We start from the raw sequence: 12,532 nt of genomic DNA, 5'->3' as shown, positions 1-12,532 counted from the left end.
GAGAACCTAAAAATATCCTAATTACAGGGATGTAGATTAGAAGGAGATGTAAAAAGAAGATATCGTTCAAGGCTAATGGATGAGGGAAGAATGAACATCTTGTTAAGAAAGAATGAACAACTTGGTGGCAGGAAACAAGGCAAAGATAAGCAAAAAAGGCTTAAACTGTCCAACAGAATGTCAAAGTCCACAAAGGCAAAGAGAGCTTAACCCCCTCTTCCTCGGTGCCTTCATCCTGAAAGACCCCTGCCCACAACCACCAGGATACATTGCGCAGGCGCAACCGAAAGGAGCTAAGGGCGGGGAGTATGGAAATGAGTACTTGGAAGAGGTCTGCCTTTTCCGGAAATTAATGAATATGTATTAGAGCTCATGTAATATGTAACAGTGTTTGTGCATAAAATTGTGAGAGATGACCGGGCAGGTGAGCACTTTTTGAGGGAAGCTATTCCCAGTGCGCCCGGTGCACTATAATAAAGTATACCTACGTTACAACCCAATGGTTGTGGAGTCTTTTCCACACGTCAGTTTGGCAAGCCAGGCAGGAGGACTCTGTTTGGTTGTGGGATCGACTGTAGAATGGACCTCCTGGGTGCACCCCAAGCCCCTTTTTTTCTCTCTCAGAGTAGCTCCTTTCCCTGCCGCTCACTACGGGGATAGAGGAAGATCCTGTGGTTGCGGACAAATGGTATATGTTAATAAAGTTAAGCCAATTTGCCGGGGAGGTCGATAAGTCTTATAGAGACGTCTAGCACGTGACATGAACCCTGAGGGTGTCCTGGGAGGTGGCCGGTAGAGCAGCCAAAAGGGTTTTTGGGGGCTGATAGAATGGCCAAAAGGGGTTTTGAGTATAAGCCATTATACCCTGGTTCCAAGAACCACAAGGAACCTCCTAAAAGATTGTGAAAAGAGACAGAAGGGGGGGTAAGTGAGCCTTAATGATAACTGTTACAGTGTTTGCAGCTGCTGGGGGAATAATTCTAATTGGAATAATAATTGTATGTTGTATTTATAAAGGCCTGGGCATTTGTTGTTAAAGTATTCTTTTAAACATCGGTAAATACAGTGTAATATAAGGACTGCTATTGGGGTGTATGCCAAAGGGAACTAAATTTGCTCTGGTGTATTATCGGTCTTTCAGGCTCAGCTGTCCTTGGTGTAATCGTTTACAGGCAGTTGGTTTACGGTTGCCTGATTTTAATTGCATATACTGTGGATTTTGGAGGGATTGGGATAAATTAGTAAACAGCTCCTTAGAGGACGGTGGAACATTAACTGCTATAGATTAGAATGGGACAAAGTCAAAGCAAAGAAATCTCACAGAAAAGCCCCTTAGGATGTACACTTACATATTGGAGGGATATAGTGGGGCAAGGGGGAACAGAGAGTAAAAGAACTCTTATCAAATATTGTGTTAGGAATGTTTTAACAATTTGTGTCAATAAAGAACAGTCCTGTCTGCCTCTGGGTCCTGCACTGGCAATTTAATTCTTGAACCACAGATGCAGTGTGTCCCAGTCTCCCCCTCATTCTAGTCAATTTATCAAGTCTTCAGCAAATACTCCTCAAATTTATGAACCTGTTTGCTTTTGTTATTCCGAACTTCTATTTCTAATAGTTACAGCCTTTTGTTTTTTGTCTTCTTTGAGATTAATTTAACACGGCTATAGGTGTGACTGTCCCTGTGAACGGCTGGTGAGGAATGTTTTAATTACTCATGAAGTGTCAATAAGAAAGCTATTTGTGTTTGTATGAAGTCTTTGATGTCTGGGGGTTTCAGAACAACTGATAACAACTAGTGACTGTTATGGGATACTATGCAGTCCTCTGATATCTGGCCAGGTGGCCAAGAGATTAAGAAGAAGAAAAAAAAGAAGCTGAAGGACAGCTAGGAGACAAGACCTGCAGGGGATGCTGTATAAACTTGACATGGTGCCAAGGAGTACAAAGGGGAAGGACAAGAAAAAAACTTGGAGAGGAAGACTACGAGCCTTCAGCATGAAAGACCCCTAGAGACACCCAGAGGGACCACCGGAGACTGATGCGCATGCTCCAGTAGGAGGGACTGGACCCTGGAAGCTAATTATAATAACCTATTTTTTTTAGAAGTAGTAACGAATATGTATTAGTCTAGGAGCATAAAAATCAGATACTTGATGTAACTGGTGTGCGTCCTGGTGGAGCGGAGACTCCTGGTGCACCCAGCACTGTTTGCTTACCTCTATTCTTTTAAAAAATCCTATTTTTTTTTATTTAATCCTATTTTGAAGACTGAGCCATTTCTAGCATTTCAATCAGTGGTGGCCACTTTATAAATTAGAGGATGGAGAGAAGTGGCCCCTCAATGGTACTATTAATTATAACACTATATTACAGTTGATGCTGTTTCTGAGAAGAGAAAGTAAATGGGATGAGGCTGCATATGCAGACATGTTTTTCACTCTCCGGAATCACCCAGAGTGGCAGAGGGACTGTGGAATTGTGCCTCCACAGGACCCCATAGTGTTAGCCCTTGAGCGAGGAAACAGTAAGGGACTTAAAGGCAAGTTGAGATGGTGTTGTTCAGCGTGCAGCATTGGGCAGAGGTGTACTAAGATAAGTAAAATTCATCAGGGACCAAAACAAGACCTGATAGATGTATTTAAGCCTCCCCCTCGACCACAGGAACAGGGTGATGACTCAGATGAGACTGTGACTCCTCCAGATAGTCATGTATCCTCCCGTACTAGTGTCCTGGTTTCACTTAGAACAGAGTTAATTTTCTTCCTAGTAGCTGGTAGAATGCTATGTTTTGGCTTAGGATGAGAAGAGTGCTGATAACACCCCGATGTTTTAATTGTTGCAGAGCAGTGCTTATACTAAGCCAAGGACATCTCAGCTTCTTGCTCTGTCCTGCCAATGGGCAGGCTGGGGGTGTAGCAAGAGCTGGGAGGGGACAGACCCAGGACAGGTGACTCAAACTGGCCAAAGGGGTATTCCATACCATCTGACGTCATGATAAACAATATATAGGGGTGGCTAGCCGGGGGAGGGGGGCCGGACTGCTCGGGGTTAGGCTGGGCATCGGTCAGCGGGTGGTGAGCAATTGCATTGTGCATCACTTGTTTGTACACATTATTAGTAGTAGTACTATTATCATCACTGTATATTATTATTATTGTTATTGTTATTATTATTATTGTTGTTGTTGTTATTATTATTATTTTCCTGTCTTATTAAACTGTCTTTATCTCAACTCACGGGCTTCACTTTCCATTTCTCTCCCCCATCCCAGAGAGGGAGGGGGGAGGGGGAGCGAACGTCTGCGTGGTGTTTAGCTGCCGGCCAGGTTAAACCACGACAGTCTTTTTGGCGCCCAACGTGGGGCCCGAAAGGTTGAGATAACGGCAGATCTGACCAGAGGGTGTTAAACTAAAATTGGTATAAGTATTAGACCTGCTTAATAGTCACTTGTCATAATGCTGATTGCTTTAATCTCAAGTCTTCTGCGCCTGTTTTCCAAATTGAGTATTATAGCATATTATTTTCCGTATGTGCTCTCTGTCATGTTGTTTATCCTCTCTGGGCCCTGGTTTCAGATCATTATGGTACTGTGTGCTGTAACAGTGGCTTATGAGACGATGAAATATCTGGTCATGACTCTAACTTGGTATTTGTACTCAGTAACATCGTCGACTCTATACTCTGGAAACTGTATCTTGGAAACTATTAGCAATTATACCTGTTGCCTTTTTTCATTAGGGAGTCAATCTGTGGAGGGGAAAGGGGAAGATATTTTTTCTTACTTGATCACTCTCCCTTTCTCCTTCACCACCCTCTTATCCTCCAAGCTTGTTACAATAGCTCTCCAAGATACTGAATATCCTTGGGATAGTCAGACCAGCATGGTCTTGTTGTTATGCCTCCTGAATGTGCTTCAGGTTTTGCTCAAAGTTAAACAACTACTTAGGAAGCTCATCCGGAGATCTGCCCGGAGGCAGTATAGTTGTGGGTGGCAGGGAGTATGGGAGGATATGGGCAGGCATCTAGAGCAGTTGGCACCCCCAGTGTTTTGGAAATTCACCCCTGAACAACTGCAAAATCCTAAAAATCTGGCAGAATGCTTGAAAAAAAGGTGTCACGACTCTGACAGTTCCAAAGTAACACAAATCATTGTAACGTGCTGGGGCCTGGCTTATGCCTATCGAGCTGCCATTGATACTGCTATCAACTTAGTGACAGACCCTGCGGCCACTCCAAGTCCTGTGACAGATCCAACGGCCACTGCGACCCCTACGGTGGACTCTGCAGCCACCCCAGTTCCAGTTCCTGCAGCCGCTCCAGCTCCTGTGGCTGGGTCAGAGAAATGAGCGGTAGTCGTGCAAGTTGACCCTGCAGAGGGTATTCCAACCCCTGTGGCAGACCCTGTAACGGGGTCAGAGAAACGAGCTGTAGCAGTGCAAGTTGACCCTGTAGAGAAGGTGAAAAAATGGTATAGAGATTCAGATCATTTCGAACGCAGAGAGTCTTCTGCCAAATCTAGGTATAGAGATGACGACGACGCTGGGCCATCAGGGATTCAGAAGGAGGAAGATGAGGATGCCGAAAAATCAACAGTAACTACCCGAAACCTATACGAGCGTGAGCTACGAGATGTGCGAAAAGATTTTGGTCGTTGTATAGGTGAGCAGCTTGTCACCTGGCTGCTCCGGTGCTGGGACACTGGAGCCAATTGTGTGGAATTAGACGGCAGGGAAGCCAAGCGGCTGGGATCCCTTGCTAGAGATGCAGGCATTGACAAAGCAATTGCAGATGGAGCACAATCTCACAGCCTCTGGAGGCGTCTCCTCTCAGCTGTGAGGGAAAGGTATCCCTTCAAGGAAGAACTTGAATGTCTACCAGGCAACTGGACCACTATGGAGAAGGGAATCCAGTACCTGAGGGAATTAGCCATACGGGAAGTGATTTATGAGGATCCAGACCTCAGACAAACATCCACAGATCCAGATGAAGTCAGGTGTACGCGACCCATGTGGCGGAAGTTTGTACGGAGTGCACCATCATCATATGCCAGCTCATTGGCAATAATGGCCTGGAAAGAGGATGAGGAACCCACAGTGGATGAAGTGGCTAAACAACTCTGGCAGTACAAAGAAAGTCTCTCCTCTTCCTTACAGGCCTGCATCTCAGCTGTGGAGAAACTTTCTAAAGAGTTCCACCAACTTAAAGAGAATCTATCTTCCTCCCCACCTGAACCAACCAGTGTCCACCGACCAAAAGAGAACACTTGGGAGAAACTTTCTGAAAAGGTTCACCAACTTGAAGAGAGATTATTTTCCTCCCCACCTGTGCAAAGCAGTTTCTTAGCTATCGGGGTAAGCGTTCATCCGCACAAGGAAGATGATATGGTGGGTACTCACCCTGTGCCACACTGTGGTTTTACTTACGAGACCATGGAGAGGACATGAGAAAATGGGATGGAAAATCTACCGCGACCCTAGAGGCACGGGTACGTGAGTTGCAAAAGAAAACAATTGGGAAAAAGGAATTCTCTGAAAAGTTTGCTGCTCCAACGTCCAGCAGACAGTCCTTCAAACACAGAAATGAAGAAGATTCTGACCAGGATTAGGTGGGCCCTGCCTCCAGCCAGGGGGAGGAAAGGGACAATCAAGTTTATTGGACTGTGTGGATTCGATGGCCTGGCACGTCAGACGCATAGAAGTATAAGGCTTTAGTAGACACCGCTGCACAAGGTACTGTAATGCCATCGAGCTATAAAGGGCCAGAGCCCATCTGTATTTGTGGAGTGACAGGGGGATCTCAGCAGTTGACTGTATTGGAGGCTGAAGTGAGTCTGACTGGGAATGAGTGGGAAAAGCACCGCATTGTGACTGGCCCGGATGCTCCATGTATCCTTGGCATAGACTATCTTAGAAGAGGATATTTCAAGGACCCAAAAAGGTTCCGGTGGGCTTTTGGTATAGCTGCCTTAGAGACAGAGGGCATTAAACAATTCTCTACCTCGCCTGGTCTCTCAGAGGACCCCTCTGTTGTGGGGTTGCTGAGGGTCAAAGAACACCAAGTGCCAATTGCTACCACAACTGTGCACCGGCGGCAATATCGCACTACCCGAGACTCCCTGATTCCCATCCATAAGCTAATTCGTCAATTGGAGAGCCAAGAAGTGATCAGAAAGACTCATTCACCTTTCAATAGTCAAGGTCGACGCCTGGGGTTTTGGAATTGGGAATACAGAGGATCTGAGGCCCACTACACTCCAACTGGAAAGAAGATATTGGCAGCATATGAAGGAGTTCGATCTGCTTCGGAGGTGGTCGGTACTGAAGCGCAGCTCCTCCTAACACCCCGATTGCCAGTACCAGGCTGGATGTTCAAAGGAAGGGTCCCCTCTACACATCATGCAACTGATGCTACATGGAGTGAGTGGGTTGCACTGATTACTCAGCGGGCTCGAATAGGAAACCCCAGTCACCCAGGAATTTTGGAAGTGATTATGGACTGGCCAGAAGGCAAATACTTTGGGATATCATCAGAGGAGGAGGTGGGTCGTGCTGAAGAAGCCCCACTGTACAACCAGTTACCAGAGAATGAGAAGAAATATGCCCCGTTCACTGATGGGTCCTGTCGTATTGTGGGGAAGCATCAGAGATGGAAGGCTGCTGTATGGAGTCCTACACAGTGAGTTGCAGAAGCTGCTGAGGGAGAAGGTGAATCGAGCCAGTTTGCAGAAGCGAAGGCCATTCAGCTGGCTTTAGACATTGCTGAACGAGAAAAACGGCCAGTTCTCTATCTCTACACCGATTCATGGATGGTAGCAAATGCCCTGTGGGGATGGTTACAGCAATGGAAGCAAAACAACTGGCAGCGCAGGGGCAAACCCATCTGGGCTGCTGCATTGTGGCAAGATACTGCTGCTCGGGTAGAGAACCTGGCTGTAAAGGTACGCCATGTAGATGCTCATGTGCCCAAGAATCAGGCTACTGAAGAACATCAAAACAACCAGCAGGTGGATCAGGCTGCTAAGATTGAAGTAGCTCAGGTGGACCTGGATTGGCAGCATAAAGGTGAATTATTTATAGCCCGATGGGCCCATGACACCTCAGGCCATCAAGGTAGAGATGCAACATACAGTTGGGCTCGTGATCGAGGGGTGGACCTGACCATGGACGCTATAGCACAGGTTATTCATGACTGTGAAACATGTGCTGCAATCAAGCAAGCCAAACGGTCAAAGCCTCTTTGGTATGGAGGACGATGGCTGAAAGATAAATATGGAGAGGCCTGGCAGATTGATCACATCACACTCCCTCAAACCTGCAACGGCAAGTGCCACGTACTTACAATGGTGGAAGCAACGACCGGGTGGCTGGAAACATATCCTGTGCCTCACGCCACCGCCTGGAACACTGTCCTGGGCCTTGAAAAGCAAGTCCTGTGGCAACATGGCACCCCAGAAAGAACAGAGTCAGACAATGGGACTCATTTCCGAAACAACCTTACAGACGCTTCAGCCAAAGAGCATGGTATTGAGTGGGTGTATCACACCCCCTATCATGCACCAGCCTCCGGGAAAGTTGAACGATACAATGGACTGTTAAAGACTACATTGAAAGCAATGGGCGCTGGGACATTCAAAAATTGGGATACGCATTTAGCAAAGGCCACCTGGTTAGTCAATACTAGGGGATCTGCCAACCAAGCTAGACCTGCCCAATCAACCTGTTACGTACTGTAGATGGGGATAAAGTTCCTGTAGTGCACGTAAGAAACAGTCTGGGCTACTCCTGCCTCAGGAAAAGGCAAACCCATTCAGGGAATTGCTTTTGCTCAGGGACCTGGATGCACTTGGTGGGTAATGCAAAAGAACGGAGAGATCCGGTGTGTACCTCAAGGGGATTTAATACTGGGTGAGAATAGCCCATGAATTGAATTGTATCATGTTAATTACTATATAATACTGTATGTCATCACTACCATGATTACTATATACCCTAGACGAAAATAGCGATTAATTAGAATGTATGCAAAAGAGTGTAACCTGAGCATGACATAAATGGTATGGAATAAGGGGTGGATAGATGTCCTGGTTTCAGTTAAGACAAAGTTAATTTTCTTCCTAGTAGCTGGTAGAATGCTATGTTTTGGCTTAGGATGAGAAGAGTGCTGATAACACCCCGATGTTTTAATTGTTGCAGAGCAGTGCTTATACTAAGCCAAGGACATCTCAGCTTCTTGCTCTGTCCTGCCAATGGGCAGGCTGGGGGTGTAGCAAGAGCTGGGAGGGGACAGACCCAGGACAGGTGACCCAAACTGGCCAAAGGGGTATTCCATACCATCTGATGTCATGCTAAACAATATATAGGGGTGGCTAGTTGGGGGAGGGGGGCCAGACTGCTCAGGGTTAGGCTGGGCATCGGTCAGCGGGTGGTGAGCAATTGCATTGTGCATCACTTGTTTGTACACATTATTAGTAGTAGTACTATTATCATCATTATTGTTATTATTATTACATGTATTGTTATTATTATTTTCCTGTCTTAATAAACTGTCTTTATCTCAACTCACGGGCTTCGCTTTCCCGTTTCTCTCCCATCCCAGACAGGGAGGGGGGAGGGTGAGCAAACAGCTGTGTGGTGTTTAGCTGCCGGCCAGGTTAAACCACTACAAGTCCACAAATGCCAACAGGACATGAATGCACAGCAGCCCCAGCAGGGCTAATTGCAGACTTATCCTTCACAGATGAAAAAGGTGACCCTGCTCAGTCTCTTGATAATACTGCGCCTATCTTCTGAAGAGGATTCACAAAGAATGGCTTGATATATCTAGAGATTAAAATATAGCCCAAAAAGGTTAAAAATATTATATTTGTAGATTCATTTATAACCCCAAAACAGAAGCATATGCCACTACATCCCAAAACCAAGTTAGCCAGCAACTGATACTAAATATCCCCCTATTAAGAGAATTCCAAGCACTTAAAATCCAGAAGGTTACAAGGCTCTACAGCCAGCAAAAGAGCAGGAAAAAGCTCCAAAAACAAAAGAAACTGTCTCCAACCCTGAAAAAGGCTACATCTTACATGCCTACTGCTGTTGTTTTCAGATACACCCTGGCACAGGGAACTTGGATGAAACATTTCCCCTAAACCCTGCTCCATCACTTTACCACCAATGTTGCAACTTTGATAATATTTGAAATACAGGTGAAGGCATAAGGTCACGATTGCAGTAAGCCCCGTAATTCTGCAAAAATCATAAGGGACCTAGAACCACAGAGAAAACACGCAAAATAACATCATTTGTTAACGACGACGTAAGAAGTTGTTAACAAAACAACAACTATCCATAAGCACGCTGTAAAAATTACTCACTTGAAGAAGAGCTGCATGCAGGAAAGGCACCTACTACTGCAAAGATTGCTTTACTCTCAAAGATCCTACGAGTTGTTACCTCAAAAAGACGTGCTTCTCTCTCTCAACTTGGAAACGCATCAGCCCATACACTCTGACCCACCTAAAGAACCCTGCACGCTGGCAGGATGCAGCGGTGCTGCGGGATGGGGACATTTTCTGCCTCTGCAAGTGAATTCTGAAGCCTGCTGCACGCACTCAGGGATTTCCCCACAACACTGCGCTCATGGCATTAATGCATGCCATTACCAATGCTGCATGCATTAGTAGAGATGCACTTCACTTGGGCCATTGCCTTCTCTCCCAGCCTTGCCATTGTCCCCCCAGCACAGCTCTAACAAGCTTTGTTTCAGCCCCGTCCCCCATCTTACCTAGTTTAAAGCCCTCTCAATGAGCCCCACCAGCTCCTGGCCTAGGATCTGTTTCCGCCTTAGAGATAGGGAGATACGATTATGTAAGGGGCAATATCTGGGTAAATATGACAACCCTCACCCCTCCCCATCTACCCCCAAATGTACAGCTCCTCCAGGACGTACATGCAGGAGGAGCAGGCAAAAAAAGGCTAATTCAATTAAGGCTAATTTAATGGGCACCGTGTTTCTTCTTCAGCCTTGATTTTGTGGCTAGAACTGAGTCTTATATACAAAAGCAAGGCGCGATACAAAAGCAAGGCCGATACAAAACTAAGGCCGATACAACAATTTATCAAGTTCAGCAATCCCTTCAGCTTGCTATGTTACATCTTTTCTGTTTTATCCTCGTTGTTTCAAAGAGAAGAGAGAAGCCACAAAAGGCACTATGTCCCTTAAGGTGGAGTCAATCTTCAACATTGACCCTTGCGGAAGGGGACAGGCAGGGCTCCACAGTGTGCTGAAGGGTGTTCCCCGGGGTATGGGACACGCTGGATGGCAAGAGACACGAGAGCAAACGGGGGCCTCAGCAGACCCTGAGAGGAGCCCGGTGCCCACAGGCAAGCTGACTTGAGGAAAAAGGACTCCACAATCAGTAAGACTGAAAAGCAGGTATGTTTATTCAGCGCTGGGCAGAACGGGGGGTAGTCCTACCAAAGATGTGCGCACCCGACGTGGCAACTTGCCTTGCTTATCTACAGCGAAGAGTTACATAGGCCTGAAGCTTCACATACTCATCACCTGTCCCCGTTTCGTCTTAAAATGAGTCCCAAGCAGTCATTGCTGGAAACTCTTCCCATCTGCGCTTGCGCAGTGTGTCTTGGTGGTGGTCGTCGGGGGTTGTGGGGATGAAGGTTGGTGACTCTTCCTCGTCTCCGCTCCTTGACCTCTTGTCTCTGCGCAGACTCAGTTGCTCCTTGGCTCTTGTCCATCCGCAGGACCAGTTTCTGCCAGTTTCTTAAGACAGGCTCCCAGTCTTCATAGGAGACTGACCTTGGGAAGGGGCCCACGGCTTCTTGCTTTAGGTAATTTGCACAATGCACCACGGTTAGCAAAGACACTGAGTAGCATCCTAGCTTAATGCCGTCAGCGCTCTATCTCGACTCGATGAGATTCCCCCACCTCCCTCTCTCCAAGCTGCCCCTGTGCCCCTGCAGGGGACACCCGGCCCTCCCCGAGTCGGCAGCGGGTCACAGAAGGGCCCTTTGTGACGTCATCGGGGCACTCCCCACTGCTGCCTATAAAAGCCAGAGCAGCCAGCCCCGGCCACCCAGTGTCTGGCACGGCTGTGACGGGACAGGGCAGGAGCACGAGGCTGCGGAGCAGTCCCCGAGCGTAGCCCGCGTCTTCACACAGCGCCGAGCCATTTCTGTGAGATTGCCTCTTCTCTACCCTCAGCCCGCAGGATGGGGGAGAGACGACCACCCAGTAGGCCCATGCTGGCCTGGGTGGAGCCCGAGGCTCGTCAGGAGAACACAGCTCCCACTGAACACCATGGGCCGCTGTTGAATGGTGAGCGAGGGCCCCCGTCAGGGGGAGCAGGGCTGGGGCTAGGGAGCGGGGGGGCCAGCAAGAGCACCCTGCTCAGCGTCAGGACCAGCATGGCAGCCCAGCCCCCAGACACCCCCAGGGAGGTTGTGCCAAGGGAGCAAGCACGGGGCTGGAGGGAGGCCAGAGCTCCTTCCTCTCCTCCCTCCTGCCTTTGGCCACCCTCTACAACCCTCCTTCTTCTCCTGCCTTCTTAGAAGCTGACAAGTTAGCTGTCTACAAGAAAGAAGCGGAGAGCTTGCACAGCATTATGTCCTTCATCAGCAGCACACAACAGGTAGGTGTGGCCTTGCCATGGTGGCTGTGCCTGTGTCTCCTGAGGGTCGCGCAGCTCTGCTGCCAGGATGCTGGCGGGCTGCTGGCGAGGCAGAGCTGCCGCCCTCCAGGAGCCCCGCACAGCCCTGAGCCCCTCGAGGCTTTGGTCCTGCTGCCGGCCATGGGTCTCCCCTCTCACGCTCCCCGTTGTTCTCTCTGCCACCCGGCTGCCAGGATAAAAGCCAGAAGATGAAGTTCCTAAGGAGCGTCATCAGAGTGTTCAGAACTGCCAGAAGGCGCGGCCTGTGGAGCGGCCTCGATGCCTTCTGCAGCAAATACCAGCTGGCAGAGCATATTAAGGTGAGGGGACACCCCCTGGTGGCTCTGGGAGGGGTGCAAGGGCAGGCTGTGGGGACGGGACTCTCGAGGGCTTTGGCGGGGGCAAGCGCTGCGTGGACACTCAGCTGCCGCTGACGGCCTTGGGGCCATTGAGAAGCCCCGTCAGCAGCAGGGAGGTGGCAGGGCGGCCCTCTGGTGCCACAGCTGGCTGGGGGCACTGGGGCTCCACCGGCCCTTCTGACCTGGACCAGCTCTGCTGGCGCTGCCAAGCTGTGCTGCCCGATGCCTGGTGCCATCCCGGTTGTGCTCTGCAGGTGCTGCTGGAAGACGAGCCCTTGGACGTTCTGAACACAGCGGTGCAGCAGCAAGCCATGCTTGCACTTGGCCACTTGAGGTACGTGCCCAGCCCCTGCTCTGGCCCTGGGCCTGGCTTCCAGGCTTCCCCTGTCTAGGCAGCAGCCTGGCAGTGCCGGCCGCGGGGCCGCTGCTCGCCAAGCCTCGGGGCTTCTGGAAGGTGGAAGGCAGCCCCCATGGCAGGGACCGAGGCCCCGCAGTGCTGCGTTCTCCTCCC

This window comes from Aythya ferina, assembly GCF_964211825.1.
Source record: "Aythya ferina genome assembly, contig: HAP1_SCAFFOLD_512, whole genome shotgun sequence".
Lineage (NCBI taxonomy): Eukaryota > Metazoa > Chordata > Aves > Anseriformes > Anatidae > Aythya > Aythya ferina.
Note: the sequence above shows the minus strand (reverse complement) of the source record.